Here is a 19,039-nt window from a genome sequence, read left to right as displayed (position 1 = left end):
TTTATAATTTCTGTCTCACAAATTAGACCCTAGAGCTGTGAAAATGACTGTTCTCCCCATAGAAAATCCCTTCCCTTCCATGAAATGTAGGGATTTTTTTTAATTATTCCAGTGAAATGGCTTTATTGCCAAAAAAACAACAACAAGGAAAAAACAATAAATCTTTGATTTTTCCTTCATTTTTGTGAGGTTAGACAATATGATATGTTTCATTTCTAAGCCATGGTTGTAAAGTTAAAGAAAATTGAGGGCTTTTCTAAAAAAACATCCACATGTGATAGCATTAAGCTCCCAGTGCCTAATGTCCTATGACATTCCCAGTGCATAGTCCTGTGACAAATGTGCTCATGTGAGTATAGTTAGTTTTCATGTGAGCCTCTCCATTACAGGCATGCTGGAGTGTTGTCTATATACAGAAAATATTTATTACCATGTGGGAATGCAGAAGAAAACTCAGGTGATTGTACACACAACTCTCATGCAGTCAACAGTGAATAGAAAGGGCATAAGGAAGTAGTCAGATTCTCAGCAGATTAACTGGGGTCAGTTCTTCACCTTCAGTTCTTTCTTACCCTTGGCAAAGATTCAGCACCTCTGCTTAAGGTGTAGAAGACTATCCCAGGCCTAAAGTAACTGCTGTCAACATATTTCTTTCTGTCTTTCCTGTAAGTAAGGTCTGAAGAGAAGTTCTCTTTGTTCATGCGGAATTTTTTTTCTTTAAGGTAACCTTTAGAGGTTAGTTTCACAGCTTTTCTTTTCATGGATAGATAATAGCTTGTTCTTGCCTTACAACCCTTAGATTTTATGGCTTTGATTCTCAGCTTGCTGTCTTTCAAATGGATGAAAGGGTTGTCTAGATTTATGAATTAAATAAATTCTAAGCCAACATTCTTAACTACTGTAATATCTTCTTCTGATAGCTCAAAGTAGGATTGCTTGTCATGAGCAGGAAAAATTATATAAGAGAAACAAAGAAACAAAAATTCTTTACCCTCATGGAAAAGAAATTTTTCCTGAGACTGGATTATCAAAAATATTGCTTTCTGATTCCAATCTTTCCAAACAGTGATAAGATTATAGTTTCTGAATTAACAGCCAGGGTCTTTTAAAGCTGGCTACTCTTTATAGTGGGAGTGTAGGTTTAGAATGTTTTTTAAGAGAGAAGGGTGTTCTTGTTTGGCTTCTCTGAAGGTACTCACATGATGCCTTGAAATACGAGCACAAATAGCAATGTATTTCCCAAGGGAATGTTTTATTCAATAGTGAAATGTTCCCACCAAAAATCTTTTTGCTAGTCTTGAAATATATTTAATCTTTTTTTCTTTCTTCCTTGCCTTTCCACAGAGAATGAATTCATTATTATCTTAATTGTAATATCCTGACTTCTTTTAAAGCTCTGTGAAGGAAATGTGAATTTGTGCTAATTATTTTCCGTTCTTAAACAACCACAATAGCAGAGTCTGGTTAATGTTTTTATTGCAGGAATTATTTAAGCTCCATTTCAGTCTCTCATTATAAATGAACAAAAGAAATAAAAGTGATTTTCACTCTTGAATTACAGCTTGAAGTGCCCCTCAGACAAAACCACCAGCTACCAACATCTTGGACAGACATTAGCAACGATGGGGATAAATCTGTAAAGCATGCACTCGCCTACACTTGACCCACAGTCTACCAGCAAGAGAGAAAGCCAATATAATATGGCCCCATTAAAAGGAGAGGCAAAAATGCAGAATGCACAAAACCACAGCAATTATCCTGCTGCCAAGCAACCATAGGAACAGAAAAAAAAAAAAAAAAAAAAGAAAGAAAGGAGAGGTGAAAATGGAGAAAGAACAAGAGAAATAAACAAGTAAAGAAAAAAGCAGACTTTGGATAAAAAGGGAATAAAAAAGCTGAAGTCCAACAGAAACAAAAAACCCAAAGCTATAGAGTTCCTTTAAAATCCTGCTGATTAAAACCTTCTTTCTGGGAGTAGATAAGGCAAAATGCATCAAGGTTAAAAAGCTTCATGAGCAAGAGCTGAAATTATAGTCCAGAATTACCTAGTTTCTAATTTACTGGAGAAACAGGACATGTTTAGATAGCTATAGCTTCTCATCTTCATGAAAGCTATTAAAAAAACCCAACAAAAACAAACAAACAAACAAACAAAAAAAAACCCCAAAACAAAAACCAAACAAACAAATTTATACTGAGATTTGAGAAAGAATGCGTCCAAGGTCTAAACAGATTTATTTTTCAAAACAAGCCAAATAAACACTGTTGTTCAAAATACTTGAAAGCAGACACATACATTTCTATGATATAAAATTAAACAAAACCAAGAAATGAAGTCTGAAGAATTCATTTTCTGCTGTTTTTTGCCTTACTTGGTTGACCATGAACAGGTATGGAATTGTTAACTCAACTGTAATTATTTAGACTGTATTTATTTTAACTGTAATTATTGAATTATTAGAAGCTGCATCAGTTTTTAAATGGCCAGAATTAGTATGTGCTATGAAAGAATATGGAGCAAGTAACAGTTTTAGAAATCATTCTAGAAGCCTCAGTATGCTGATTTATCAATGCACCTTGCCACTGATCTGCAATATTTTCCTAAGGGCCAGAATAGGCCAAAAACAATGTCAAATTGCATGAACAAATAATTATCTGAGATTAGCAAGACCACTCATTCCCAAATATTATCTAATCAGCAGTAACAGATTTCAAACTGTTATTGGCATGAAAGTAAGCATAAAATAATACTTACCATTGTTTTTCAACATATATCACAATTAGCTGAACTTAAATTATCACCATATATTTATTGCGGTAATTTTGAGTGTGTTATAAAAAATTATAGTAGTGGAACTTTCCCAAAGTGAGAAAATAAGAAATTACAAATATGCATTCAGGAAACTAATGGAATTCATAATCTAATTTAACCCAGAGACTGAATAATTTGAAGAAGTAATTATTTTTCTTCCTCTTTGAATACCATTTCTCAGGAGGGTTTTTTTTACTTCATTTGTGGAATCCCCTCAGCTTCCTTGACTTTTCTGGAAGAAAAAACTAGCAAGTTCTTCAGAATCACTTCATCAAACTTCCTGGGAACCCTAAGCATTGAATATTTTCTTTATGAAAATAAAACTTCACAATTCTATTCTTCATGATTTCTTCAGTACTTGAATTTTGGGCTTTTGTGACCCAGGACTGATAAACATCACTTTTAAACAAAGGAATCAAACTACTCATTTGGCTTCTTCTTTTTAATGTTAAACATTTTTATGTTAGAGAATAAGGAACTCTGTAGAAAATTCACTAAGCTGACATTACAGATACTGTCTCAAATCCTACTGACAGGAAGCACAGCTACTTACAATGAAAGGCCCTGGATATTTTTTTTAATCTCTATCATATTATTGCAAAAAAAGAAGAGGAAATTAATGTAATTCTTTACATGGGATTATTTATTACAATAATAGTTTGTTTATTACTGTCTTGTCATATGGTCGTGCTTCAGACCACCTCTACTTTATTAAGAACTAGAATTTCAGGAGTGATCTACAAGATTGCTAATGGTCATTACCTATATAGTATTTTCTGCTAATCAAATCTTACAGTATTTACAGCAATACTGTTGATATTTCAAACAGCTAATACAGTAGAAAACAGTAGAAATGCTATCTTTATAACTTGCCATTCAATTAGATAGGTTTCAGTGATTTCATGTCTTTACAACAAAGCACTGCAGACTTCATTTTTTCCAGATGAGTATGCTTTTTCCTGGCTGGGTAGTCAAACTACCTTTGTTTCCATCAATACAATGACTGGTTTTGTTTGTACTTCATCACCAGATTCATAAGCTTTTGTCAGACATTGCAAAATACTGAAATAGAAGCCATGATTTTCTTATGTCTGTGAAATATTAAGTCATCCAGTAGGAAACTTATGAGAATAAGTAGCTCCATGGCATGAGATTTTTTGTATGTCTTTCAACTGTGATTTTTATTTTAATAGAAGACTTGATTCACAGATTCTGAGGAATCTTTTTTTTCAAATTGTATTTTGGTTTAAAAATACTCCTTATGAAATTTGTGATGCTTTCTGCCAGTGGTAAGACAGGTTTTAATAACATTAGAGTCATTATGAATAGTTTGTGAATATAGGAGAGTTTTTGTGGTTTGTGTTTTCTTTTGGGGATTAAAAAAGATAAGTATGTGACTTTAAAGGATTGGAGGTTTCTTTCTTTTATATCTTCATATTTGATATATTATTATTGAATGTGTTATCAATGAAGTCAGTTGGGTCAGACTTTTGCAAACAGAATTTCTAATTTCTCTCAGTTCTTTGCACGCTAAATAAGCATCTGAAAAATTCTGGAGGAGATGAGAGCAGGGCTGTGCATTTGACACAAATTAGCAAGTAAGAGACTAGATATCTAGCTGTAGTAAATTAGCACAATTTCATTTCAACTATTGATTTTTACCAGCTGAAGTACACCTGCTTAACAACAAAAAAAAAAACTTTGTTTTTTTAATCACAGCAGGATTTTCCAATTATTTATTTAGTGATCCATACATACATCTTTTGGGCTGTACTGCTGAGGAGGTTACTGTGTTTCTAATTTACTTTTAACAATATTTTGAGGCCTTTTTATCTGAGTGCAGTGGCCATTGACACAGGAGCTTCCTAACACCACAAGATGGTGCATCCAGCCAGATAACAGCTTCCTCACACTGTTTCCAGCTCATGCTTAACTGTACTGCCTTTTCCAAGCATAACCAACATCCCCTTCACTCCTTGTGTTACAGGGTGTCTCCCTATATGTACATAAAACACAGCACCCCTTTTACACTGTGTTGTGTTCATACAGCCAATAATGAGAGAATTTCCTAGAACCTGGGTCACATGCCTTTTGTGACAGGCTTACTTGAAACTTGTTTTGTGTTAGATGCTGTTCTCAATCTCACCAAGTCATTTTTCAGCATTTTCAGAGTTTCATAGAATTGAAGGCCAGAGGCCACATTCATTATCAGGCTATATATTTCAGACAAAATTCCTGTATTAATCCATCATTTGTCAGAGCCCAGAACACCCCTCTGGGTGCCCTGGATGGCACGTGCCCCTGGCAGGGGGCTGCAGAATCCTGGCAGGAAGCCAAAGACACCTGGGATTTCAATCTTAATCCGTGGAACAAATTACCAACTTTGTAGGAAGAATTACAAGTCACAGAAGTTTAAGTAGCATAATAGTAGTTGTGACAGGGTCAAAAATAGAATTTTGGGATTTTTAGAACAGGGATTTGGAGTCCCAGAATGGAGGAATTTGGGCATTCCCTGTCCTTCTTCTTTCTCCTTCCTAACCTCCATGTTCTGGGTGACGCTGGCACATTTGGATGGGTTTAGAATAGAAGTAGACAGTCTAACATAGGTGATAGCTACTGGAAAATAATGATAAATAAAGTACACGTAATTCATAGTATAAAATGTAGACACCAGACCAGGGGCAGGCAGTGTGCCATTGACAGACCTGCAGAGCAGACCTGTGCGGGTCTGAAAAAAAAATATTTTAAATAATAGATAATAAACAACCTTGTGAACCAGAGCTGAAGAATCCTGACTCTTTCTTCGACCATCGGGCTGGGAAAAAGGGACTCTCAGGTCATCCCAACAGCAGGAAACCTGAGAATCACTGTTTTCCACCTTACTCATATAACTTTTGGAAAAAGAAAATATGTATTTTAGAAGAAGCATCTCATTACTTGATTAGGGAGCATGAGTAACATCCTATACCAGCGTAAGTTTGTTAGAGTAATTACACCCGAATTTCTCCAAAAATAATTTTCATCGCTCTTTGTCATATCTTTCTGTTTAAAACACTTAAATTAGTTGTAGTTAAGTCCAGCTTAGCTTAAAAAGCAATTGTGGAATTGCATATACAAGTGAAGGAAGTACCAGCAAAGTGTAACATCCAGCAGCTGCTAGAAGCTGCTAGAACAGCTGCTAGAACAGCTGCTGCATAGACAGAGACAGAACACAGCAACCAAGAGAGTCTGCACAGAGGTAGACAGAGCAGACAACAAAGCACAATCTCAGTATGCTCCCAAATGCCTGCCACGATGCTGCTCTGAGGGCCTGCTTGACTTCAAGGAATTTGAATTTGACTTCCAGGATGGAATTACTGGAAATGGTATGGCATCTAGATAAAACAGGAAAACTCATGTCCGTTCAGGGTTTGATTTGTATGACAGAGATAAAAGACCTCAAAACAGTAATACAAAACCAGAAAGAGCAAAAGAGTAATATAGTAAAAAATCCCCTATCTAATATATTTTTTAAAAAGGATTAAAATGTAAAAAAAAAAAAAAAAAAAAAAAAAAAAAAAAAAAAAAAATCTGAACATTGAGTAGATACATTTGGTGGATTTCATCTGTAAATTTTACAGTTACATTACAGTTACATTAGCTAAACAGGAAACAGAAACTAGACTGACCTTTTCAGAAACAAATTTTCCTAAACACCATCATCTTTGAGGAATGCAATGATTTACTAAAATCAGGATCTTCATCATGAAGGTATGGAAGACTCCATCACTACCTGGAAGTGGATAAAACTCATGGATTTTTACATTTTGGTTATAAACAGGAAGACTGTGATCTATTAACAGATGGAGTCAATTTTTTTCCAAGTTTGTTTATTTACACTCAGTTTAAACCTCCTGAAAATAGCTACCAATGCCCAAATGTTGTAGGTGCATATCAACATTCAGTGCCAGTTTGTAGTAGAATGTCTGACAACAAACAGTCTACAAGGCATGACATTTCTTCCTGTTCAGAAGACCAGATGCAGGCCATTGTAAGGAGAGAAGGAAAGAGTCTCTCCCTCAGATCTCCAATAGAGTGCACTCAGTCACAGCATATTCAAAGAAAGGAAAATTACGGGCTATTCCAACATGTAAAACAGTCACCATGATAAAAAAGAAGAAAATATATTTGAATGTCACACTCTTTACATCACCAGATTTAATCACACAAAGGAATCATGATTCTGGAAGACAATTCTTTGGTCTTTAAGAAGCAATACAACAATATTTTTTTGCTTAAAAAAAATTAAATTATTCAAAATTAAATTCAGACTCTGTTAGTATGATGTATCACATGCCTTGATACCTTCACTAGTAAAGCAATCATTGAGCTGAACATTACTTTTTTACAGTCTCACATCTCAAGAATGAAAACAGAACTGTGTTTTCTGGTTCCCACAAGACATTTTTTTATACCTTCCTCATAGTCTTCAAGCCTAAGGAGAAAATAATTATGGGCATGCATTTTCTGTGTCTACACAGGAGTACCTCCTGTCACAATTCCACTCACAGGCATATCTTGATGAAGGACATTAAATTTCATGTAAATAACTTTTGAGATAAAAAGTTTCATGCTTCTCCATTTACACTCTAGAAAAAGACAGCTGATCTTATGAATGACAATGAAAAATTTTTTAAGAGCTAACACTCCAAATCTTGGAGTAGCAAATCGAGAAACTACACATAATAGCTGCCAAAGAGCTCTCACTACTTCCTCAGTCTGATGCCACTATCATTCATCTCCTTGGCACTCTGGTAATACACAGCAGAAAGGAAGGCAGGAAAAATGAACTCTCACACAATGGTAGTTGAAATGATGGATGAAAACATAGATAAAAAATTCTCACTGTAGTTGAGAGACTTACTGGTCTCACAATCCAAAGAAACCAAAAGTCAGAAAACAGAATTCAAATGAAGTTACTAAACAGTATCTATGAAATTACTAGTACAGTTCTAGAATTCTTTCAAACACAAGGAATCTACATACTCAGAAACAATTCATTTTAGTTATGACATATTTATTTTGTTATGACATATTGAGATAATAAGGAAAGAGAGGAACAGGATGGCAGTATGTACACATAGTATTTGTAGAGGATATTGTTACAATTAATAGATTTGGAAAGGGAAAACTACAATATACATCACATATTTTATATATATTACAACATACTCCCTACAATAATTTTTTCCAGTTTGAATTTCTATCTTTACAGTCCTGTTTAGCATTCACAGTGTTGCTTTATTGTTGTTTAAAGTTAATTAAGAAGATTCTTAGACTGGCCATGTATGAGCCTTTGCTTGCCTTTTACAAGTAACTTCAACTATTTTTTAACCAGCTGTAAGCAATCTTCAACAAACTCTAAATACATATTACTAAAATCTTGACTTAAGTCTTGTTCCTCAACACCTTAATAAATTAGTAAGCTGAGGGACAAAATCACTGAGCATGAGACTGTGGCGACACTTGGAACAACGAAAAAGCTGGATGACATTCTGTGAAAAGATGTGCTTTTGGGTGACCTGCAAGCAAACAACTAAACAGATTGAACATTTGCAGCGCAAAAAACTGGCTAATTAATTACAGTTTCTAAAATATTATTAAGCAGCCTGTAGAAAATAAAGCAATTGTTTCAGTGCCATTTGTATAATACCAGGGTTAGTAATCACAATATTTACTTTCATATTTGAGTCACTGATGAGTCAAGCAAGGCTGAGTGGGACTAGAGATAGAGCAGTACTACATCAGACAGCCCTTGCACTTAAATAATCCTCTGAATCACAGATGGAGATGTTTATAATTATTTTTAATTTATAAATATTATAAAAGAAAGATAACTTTGCTTTTATTATTAGAATATCAAATTATGAAGAGTTTGTCTTTCACACTAAAACTTCTACAGTATAAATTTAGGTAGAAGAGTGGTCACACTAAGTCATCCATTCAGTACATAAATACATCAGGCCACATAGGAAATCCAGCCATGATATTGAAACTAACATGTAGCTAGATTCCAAGTGCTGTCTTTTGTGTTATTTCTATGTATTTTTGCCTTCCATTACCCACATTATGTATGGAGGTATTTTTTACTTCTCAAATTTGTCATATTTTGTCCAACAAAATATTGTTGTTGGACTGCTATTGATGTCTGCTTCAGTGTCATTTTAATATATGTTGTGTTAAAGATATAAACCAATTTCATTCCAATAGAAAATCAAGGAATTTCAAATATAGGTCCTGTTTTGACACATGAATCTATGTTTCACATTGCTATTTTAATATCAGATGGGGTTATAAAAATTGAAAATGAGGGTGTTGCACAACATTGGTCATGGGACTAAATGGTCCTGAAAATTCCTCTTGAGTCTATCTGCTCTGGGGCATACACCCTTCTGATAAATCTACCTCAGCATGCAATCTCACTTATTTGTGAAAAAAAAAAGGACAAAACACTCTCACTAGTCATGAGGCCTTGAAATTGTCTTGCTTCAGACATACTTCTTCTTCAGGTAATAGTTTCAATCAAATATAAGTAGTAAAAAATTTACTATGTACTACTTTCCTTTATTATTCATTTGACGAACTAAACTTAGAAACATTTTGGCAAGGATTGGGAAAGGATTATTTAAGGATAATTACAAAAAAAAAAATTGGCACACTTCAGACATCTTATTCAGCACAGGAATATTAACAGTACCTCCTTGTAATCCCTAAAATGTATTTCTACGAAGTATTTTTATCCAAATTATAGCAGGAATTTATAGGACATCACAAACCAGGGAAATCATCATTTGACTAATCTCAGGCAATTGTAAGTGCTCTCTTCAGTTTGTATTTTCTCAGCTATTACATAATCTCAGACATCTGTGAGTGTTCTTCCCAGATTTAGCAGGGCTAAGGAGGGCTCCCTCACTACAACTTTAATTTTACAAAATGGGAAATGTGATCACTCGAGTACATTCATATTATTGAAATAATGCAAGAAACAGGTGTTTTCCAATAAGAACTCAGTTCCCAGTTGCACTGTTCCATTAAACAGTTGCACTGTTCCAAACTCTCTTGCCTGACAGTGACCCAGTTCCAGAGCTGCTATATTTACTCATGTGAAGCGGGAAGACTTTTAAAAATTGTTCAACTATTCAAAGTTTAGTTCTCAAGAAAATGGATCACTTTAGTTTTAATAAAATAATTTATATATATATATTAGACTAGCAATTATATTATCTAAACACAGCTATCTGTGGCTAAGAAGGGAGCAACTAATGGCGATTGGTTTGATGCAATTTTTACGGGCTTGTAAATTGCTTCAGAAAAATAAACATGTGACTCCACCCACAAAAAACTTCATATTTCTAAAACCAAAACCACAAATGGTTTTGAAGTTGCTCAAATATTTGGTTTCTTGTTTTTCCCATCAGTTTCATTTCTCCCAAGAGAGGAAAGTGCTAAAACTCCATTAAGACAGACCAACTGCTATTACAGTTATCCCCAGATCAAGAAAGAGCAGGAAATACTAGCGTGTTACATTAAATATTCAAGAAATTCCTCCTTAAATTTTGCAGATTCTTGTGCAGATTCTAAATCTTTAAGAGAATTAGACAAACTAAATCAAGTATCCTTATCTTCCAGGATTTTGTCCTTACCCGAATAAACACGCCCAGCCAGGGTTCATTGGTGACGACCATGCAGCTCATTGTAAAATAAACTTCTTAGACAAAATTCAGATAGACACTGCATTAATTTCAACTTCAGGGCTACTTTAATTTTCTTTTAGAAATAGGCTTCTTTAGTTAGCTGCTGTGAAATCAACGTACAGAAACTGCTTTGAATGAGGACAAAAATAAACTGAAGCCAATGTAAACGAAAGCCACTTATTTTATTTCAAGCAATCACATTTCACATTTTGATTCACTTAGAACAGGTTTGAATTTTGAAAGAAAACCTTTACTGATACACAGATTTCCCCTTCCTATTTAATGTGCAAATATAATTCTAACAAAACAATAAGGAAAATGAAGTAGTTACTACCAGCAAAAAACCTGAAAATGTCCAGTTTGGCAGCTATTTTCAAAAGTAAAGTAGGTGGATAAATCTTTGTTTACTATATATCAAACTACAAGAGCAGAGACTATTAAATACTTGTTGCATCATTTTTAAAGGCATAAAATTGATGCAGCTATTCTCATCTTTCAAATAAGAACATGTCAGATTTTATGCATTACTATTTGAATTTTCAAAGTCTCTCTTTTCTTTTCACAACAGTAACACCCTTGTGGAATAGCAAATTGAAAAGTTGGATTAAAATATTAAGTACAGTTTTATTGATGTGAAAAAGCATCTGTATAAAGTAATTCATGCAAAACCAAGTAACTAGGATCAGGCTACCAATTATATGTAATTATACTGCCTGCCCAATGCCATTTTTTTACCCTTTACTCTAGGTAGTGCATTGATGCTGAATTTTGAGACCCTGCTACAGGCTGACAAATCTTTGCCATGGAGAATTTCTTTGCTTCTGCATTAAGAGGTTATGACATAAGCTTAACTGTGATTGAGGATCAGTGTCGCTCAGAACTGGCTTGACTTTTCAACAGCGTTTGTCTCACTATATTGAGTACTACTTTATTTGCAGAGAATTAACAAGTAGGGTTTGCTGGTCTGACATTGAACAGGAAGCTATCATTTAGCTGCTTCTTGTTTGATCCATCATTCAATTTTCTAATCATTCTGAGAGCAGCTTGACAGATCACATCACTGGAGCAGATTTGAAATCAGCAAGACCATGATGAAGGATTTGCTCAGCACAGTGCACATCACTCCTCATAAGAGCTGAAATGTAAAACATGGATGATAAAAACCAGAGACACACAGTCATCTTTTAATGAGAATCAAGAGAATGACATATGAGAAGAATGGGAATTCATCTTCAACACTTTCCCTCAAATATTCTGCATGAAGGACATATCTCTCTAGGTAATATACTAGCCTAGTAGCAGAGAAGGAAAAACCCAAACAAACAAACAAAAAAAATCACTGTTGCCAAAACAACAACATATTCCAAAACAGCAAGGAGAGGTTTTTTGTAATCCATCCTCTTTTCCCTGAATTTCTGCCACAGGGATATCAAACACTGGGTCTCTGAGGGGGAAGAGATGCCAACTGTCCTCCTCCTGAGCAGCCCCTAGCTGTTAATTCATGAAGTGTCAATGAAAGGCAGCCTGTTCGCTGTGTCTCTCTGGCTGGCTGTCTACAGCAGTGGGTGGTGACTTAGTGCGATGATGTAACCCAAAGTGGCTGTCGGCAGTAGGTCACGGTTCATCTGCTTTCACTAAGGAATTGCAGCTGTGCAATCTACAGCCTTTACTCAGGAGAAGATTGGCCACATGCTCACATGCTTGAAAGCAATTCTGTAGCTATTACTTCTATCTTTCCCAAAGAAAGACACAGGAAAGGAGGAGATTAGAGAGAACCACAGTGGGTCACTGCTGTGGCCGACATTCAGCCTCAATGAAACAAGGACCATTAAACAAAGTAATCACAAAGTATTAAGATGTGCAGGTGAAGGCTTAAGGAATATAAGGGCTAAAACAAGCAAAATGTTTGAAAACCCTGTTCAAAGTCTCCAGCTTCCCAGGTACAAATCTATCTTCTGAGCTGTGATACACTGTAAAATGAAGCATAAAGCCTGCAAAAGCAGGTAATATCAATACTTCAGAAGGAAGAGCCCATAATTCAGAAAAACAAGGTAACACGAAGTGAAAAGGAATGAAAAAATAATGTCAGAAAGCTGCTGATTAGATCCCTTCATTTCTTAGGAAAGCTAGTGGAGTTCTCATATCAATGTCTGCCCTTTTTCTTTCGTTTTCCTGGTAGACATTCCAGTGAAAATCAAACCAAGCAATTTTTCAAGAACAAAGAAACAAAACTAAGGAAAATGCCATTACATCTGAAAGGAAACTACCTCATGTTTGTCCTTTAGGTATAAATATGGTCTACCCCCGTATCACTGCTGTGCCTGTGTGTGCACCCAGTGAATTTCAGTCATGAAATCCCTTTATATTCCAGCATCTCCCCAGGCTGCCATCTGCATTGGTGAGAGAACCGATTGATTTGGAGCAGTGAGTTGACTACAACAGAAAAGATGTACTAAATTCTAGCCATTTTCAGAACAAAATGTCTGACTACTTCTTCCAGATGTGTTCCAGGTGGAAATTTTGGATTGTCTTGAATAAACTTCCTGAAAATTAGTAAAAGTGCATGTACCAGTTTGTATGTTTCAATATGGTGTTTAGCATCCTGGGTGGAGGAGTCCCAGCCTTCCTCCAGATAGCCCCTAAAAGATCCTGTTGCAGAACTGATTAAAAAGTGCAGAAATATAACAGTTATAAATAGCCAGTAGGAACTCTGCAAGTGCAGACAGGGCCACCATGCACAACAGTCCTTTGTACAGGTAATGTGTTTAGAAGATAGTTTCTGTGTAATCCAAGCCAGCCAATAATGAAGGATCATGCATGTGAAGGAGTGGTCACACAGCACCATCCAAGTGCAAAAAGTGGTTCAGAGAGTTTCACCTGATCCTGATGAAGACAACAAGGAGTCTTGAGATCATAATTTGGACAGCATTTGATCATCCTGTCTGAAAGAATTAACAAGAGTTCTATCCTATGCCATAAGCTTTTTATTAAAAAGCCATGGGCTTTTTATTAAACAAACTTTCTGCCTATGAGTGTCTGTGCAATGGCCAGGCACTAGCTAAAGAAAGAGATAATTGACATTTGTAGCCACAGATGAAATGCAAAAAGGAAACTTCTGGAGAACAGATACGTTTCACAAATATATATTTCATATGCAATACCATAAAAAATAATTAGAACAAAACAGAATAGTTCAGTTGGAAGGGATCAGCAACGATCCTCTAGTCCAAACGCCTAATAACTAGGTAACTGATGGAAGACTGTCAATTTTTGACATAAGCCATCCTTTTAAAAGTATACTTTCACATAAATTATAGATCTGTCGTGTTCAGCAAGGAGTTTCACACAAATAGACATTCAGGTCATTTATAATCCAATTATTTTGCTTATTAGAAGAACTGAATTGCATAAGGAAAAAAAATAAAGAACTGGTGCTGTAGATCAGCTTTAGCTGTCAAAAGGAAGAAATGGAAACAGGCCTCTTCATGTGTGTAGGCCAAAAATGCAAAACAAAATCTTTCTTTGGTCAGGGCAAGGAAAAAACTGAAGAGTATTAAACATAAAGAGTATAAAGGCTTGTTTTCAGAACTCTGAATCACAGAAGATAGAAAGTTAGGTAAAATACCATACAAAAATAGATTTTAAAATTCCACTGAAAAGTTGGCAAAATCACAGAAAACATCAATAAGTGGAGAGCAAAAATTAAGTAGGAATTACAGAGGGAGAAAAAGATACAAACTTGGCTTAGAAAATTAAAGTCCATAAGAAATAAGCCCTACTTTTGTAGAATTATATATGAAGACTCATCAACACCCTGAACAGATGATAGAAACATGCATAAGGCGTAAATCTAATTGTAAAACAAAACCCAAAAAACTTCCGAATGCAGGTAATGTGAGGAAATAATTGCTCAAGGAGACTGAAGATAAAACTGACAGGTATGCCTTTATGTATTTTAAAATTATCTGGGAGAAAAAATATTATGTGAAATAATTACTAAAAAAGAAGACTCTAATGAGATTGTAAAATAAGTCTGCCAATCACAACTACAGTCCCAGTTTGATACAGGCAAAGAGTGAATTCTTATTACTGGAGAAGAAATTACTGGCAAGGATTGGGGTTTTTGTACAGAAAATAATACCCCAAATATACTTCCAAATATATTTCCAAACATTCAGAAAATAAAAGACTGCTAACAATGACAGGCTTAGTAATTTGTAGCTGTTGCAGCTAGTAGAACTTGAAAAATGAATGAAAATAATTTCATCAACAACAACAGCAAAAAAGAAACAAAACAAAAACAAAACAAAAACAAAACAAAAAACCCCCAACCAAACAAAAAAAAAAAGTACCAAACAAAAAGGAACTACCTGAAGACTAGTTTAATTAAGCAAAAAATAAATAACGAAAAATAAGCTCAGATGTTTATTCATTTAAATAGAAGGATTAAAAATATAAAACAGTAAGTAGGTAGAAGGGGCTTTTGCTGCAAAGTTGTCAGTAGGTGAGTGTGAGGCACGGCAGGTGCGGTGTCCGGAGCAGGCGGTGTGCGCGGGCAGGGCAGGCCGGGCCCGGCCCTGCTGAGCCGAGGCCCTGCCCGCACAGCCCAGCCCGGGCCTGGCCCCGGCCCCGCGGTGGCCGCCAGTCCCTGGCCCGCCGGAGGCCGTGCCCAGCCCACCCTGGAGCCCTGGCTGGCCTTGCAGGGCCAGATGGCCCAGTCCCACCTGGGGGAAGGGCCCAGGAAGGCCAAAGGCCATTTAAACCAAAGCCTGCGGCAAGCACACGTCCTGACCCTACCTCCTCTCTGAATTTATATCAGATGAACAGTGTTGGAAGAAGAAGTGGTAGTTACATTGTTGTTTTGCATAATTCTTCTGTCTTTCTATCCTTATATTTCATCTCCTGGGCATTGGAACACATTTCCCAGAGAAGCTGTGGATGCCCCATCCCTGGCACTGTTCACGGTCGGATGGGGTTCTGAGCAACCTGATCTACTTCAAGGTGCCCCTGCTCATGGCAGGGGGGCTGGAATGAGATGATCCATAAGGTCCCTTCTGACCCAAACCATTCTAGGCTTCTATGAGGATAAATAAAACAATCGATCTTCTGAAAAGGCCTTTTTGAGTAAACCCTCTTAACACTTTTACAAAACTCTTTTGTGGTATTAATAGGACAAAGTTATTAGTATATCACTCACTACCATAAGTCTCCTTCTTTCATGGTGCGTACTTTATCCTGCAAATTAAAAAAAATAATAATATGTGACAAGGGGCTTAATTATACTCAGTGAAAACAAAGTTTAAGAGAACTTTGAATTTGCAAATACCAGAAAATGTCAATACCAATTTATTCTACATATTTTATAATGGTTTTCACTATTGTTAGGCCTGACTGGAAAGTTGGAATTTCAGTATTACCTTTTGTCTCATGTTAAAAACACACACACACACACAAAATCCCAAAGTAGCGGAAAAGAAACAAAAAGAAAAATTCTGATATGCTTTGATATTTTCGATTACAAATGTAATTTAAAGTATTTTTTATTTTTATATGTCTTAAAACAATCTATACAATCTAAACAATCTATAGCTTCCATTCTTCTACAGTAAGTCAGTCACTGTCAGACTCAAATGTACACATTTATTCTTGTCTTCTCCTTGCTGCTCAGATAAAACCTTCATTATCCCTTCCATAAGACATATCTGTATCTGAGTTCATGGACAGTTCTACAATTTTCACTTACAAGCTTTTGACCCAAATAATGGAATAAACGTGCTGGAACAAATAACAGCAATTTTTGCTTTATAAATTGTTCCTTTATTTAGAATTAAATATTTAAATGTAACATGTTTTTATAAACCCTACATCTGTGTTAAATGAAAATTTCCAGAAAAAACAGTAATTTCTCCTGTGCAAATTTTGCTTATAATCTGTCAAAACCACAATTTTCTGAGATATTTGCCCACATATATCTTACAGTTTGTTATGCTTCTTAGTGTCAGAGCTGAGTGGCCTAATTGCTTTCTTAATCGCTCTTCACTTATAACAACTTTTCTTCCTGGTTCTGCATCAAGCATGCGCAGCAAAATTCCACTGGTTTTGGAACACTGAAAGCCAATTAGAAATTTTGTTCTATAAGATTAAAACCCATATAACAGTCCCTTTTTCTTTTTCTATTCCTTTTCCCTTTACTTTTTCCATAAATCATCTGTCTTTTCTGAAATTTCACAGTTTATCTTCTTGGAAAACGAAAAATTCTGTCCACCAGTATAAAGCTACTTCTGTTATTAAAATAGATATATTTGATATCCAGAAATCAAGATTTTTAAAAAAACTTGTCTGGGCTAAGATTCACACAAAAGGTACAGGCATTGATTTTTGCCTCATCTGTTCCTTTTCCTTTCATCCCTACTACCTGAAAATCTGCTATAAAAACAACATATTTAATACAGCACTGATGTGTTCTGGTTTTTTCTTAAAACTTATCTCACACAGATTTTCGTTCCCTTTTACAAACTAAATAACTTTTGTCAAAGTTTTTTCAAGGCTTTTTTGCTTTTTCTGCAATTATGACGCCAAGCAGGTTTCAAAAGTATCTCCCATCACTGACCACCTCCCTTTCCTTCCTGTTTTCTGTAAAGCTGACCTATATTGGCAGCCCCACCACCTGGGAAATGCCTTTCACATAAAACTATGGAGAACTTCTCAAATTCTGGCTGAGAGGCAATATAAAAACCTTGTGGTCTGAGGAAACCATCAGAGCAAAACACAAATTTTGTATCCAGCATGGGCATTTTTGCTACCCAAACCCCTGCATGTTTCTCGTTGCTCTAGGAGCACTGAACAGGGCTCCAGAAACAGCACGTTTCCTCCTGGCTGCTTCCTGCTAATGATCTGAAGTCTGGCAAAGTAGCTTGAACCTCTCCCCTCTCCACACCCAATCCCTTGGTCATTAACCTTCCTACTGCTGACAACAATGACAAAATCTGAACCATCTTTACGTACACAGGAAATGGCTTGCCAGGGATTTGATCTGGAGCAAAAACCAACCCTTCTGAGCCCACCGTTATTTTTAAGAGCCTTTTGGTTATGAGGCATATTAGCATTTTACACTCTGCAATGAGAGAAAAAAAGCCAAATCTAAATCTCCAACAGTTTATTCAACTTGCCCTCAATTCCACTATTCCTTTCTCACCCCGCACACCCACACACATTTTATGTCCTTATTACATCAGAGAATGCTGTCTCAATTATGTAGTACAGTATAGTACAGTACATCTGGTGGCTTAGAAAATAAATCACAGGACTATTTTTCTAAGCATTTAAATAAAATTGTTTTATCATTTGCTTCTTCCTACTAACAACACCATCAATCCAAATGGCTTGCTTGGCTTTGTAAGATTTCCCACTAGCTCACCAGGCCTGGCACAAAAATTTCACAGCTGTGCCATATGTTTGACAGTGTTAACAACGAGTCCCTGGTTACACGATGAAATTTCATTTTGTGTTCCTCAAACCTCCCCTCCCCACATTCTGCGAGGACGACAGACAAATTTGAGAAACCAACCCTCTCTCCCTTTCTAGCAAAAGAGGTATTAGTGAACAATAAATCCCCACCTTTTTATTTGGGAATTCCCAACATCTTTGCAAAACACAGCTGGAATAAACTCCAAAGCATTAAGGTCTCAGGTTCACCCTCCCCATCCTACTCCTCCCCCACCCTAATCCAGACTTGTAAATTAAAAGCACAACACCCACTCATGTAATTTTAACTACTCAGTTATTGAAATCAAGCAAATAAGACAAACATTTTTATACACACCATTTGCCTAGAGTTTAGACTATTCCTTGCTAATTCAGTTCACTTGTATCAGTGTGGTCTTAAAATAGGGGTGTTTAAAGTTTAAGTTTACTGAAACCTTCAGTCAATTTATTTTTGTGAGTTTTTCAGACCAGCATGTTATTAGATTAAAATCCTGTATGTACTACAGACCAACTAAGGCAAAATCTGAGCAGAAACTTAGCTGAGCCCAAGCATTGTCAGCTGACAGCTGTGTAGCCAGGACATCTGCCACTGTCTGTGTGAATGTACCTCTAGTCTAATGCATGCTCTGATTATCCTACAGAGGAGGTAATGACCCAGATTTTACAGGAAAATTACTTTTTAAAAAATATATCTGAGTATATAGGAGTATGTACTTGGAAAGTGTCAGTACACTGAAGCTACATGTTCTCAGCTCAGAGTTTCAGTGTTTGTAGTTTAGCACTCATGGTAGCATTTTGAAATAGCTGCACTATATTTTGTCAAGCTCTTTCTCCCATAGAGAGAGAGTCTTATTGGTTCCATTGTTTAACAGTAAAAAATCACCTGCATGTTGGGTAAATATTAAAGAAGCCTCAAACTTGATGATTTATGTGCATAACTCATTCCATTGCACATGAGAAACAAAACAAAACAAAAGCCCACTAGGTATATGTAAATAGCAAACAGGAA

General features: G+C 35.9%; 1 long non-coding RNA gene across 1 annotated transcript; it reads right to left on the bottom strand.

Annotated features, from left to right (window-relative positions):
• Window positions 1-10,708: 10,708 nt before the first annotated feature.
• Window positions 10,709-15,540, bottom strand: LOC135289346 (uncharacterized). The gene is made up of 2 exons (XR_010352118.1): window positions 15,343-15,540; window positions 10,709-11,680 (listed from the first exon to the last, which is right to left on the bottom strand). It is a non-coding gene; the product is annotated as an uncharacterized LOC135289346 (long non-coding RNA).
• Between the last annotated feature and the right edge of the window lie 3,499 nt (window positions 15,541-19,039).

This window comes from Passer domesticus, chromosome Z (assembly GCF_036417665.1).
Source record: "Passer domesticus isolate bPasDom1 chromosome Z, bPasDom1.hap1, whole genome shotgun sequence".
NCBI classification, from domain to species: Eukaryota; Metazoa; Chordata; class Aves; order Passeriformes; family Passeridae; genus Passer; species Passer domesticus.
This window is presented reverse-complemented; position numbering and strand designations above follow the sequence as displayed.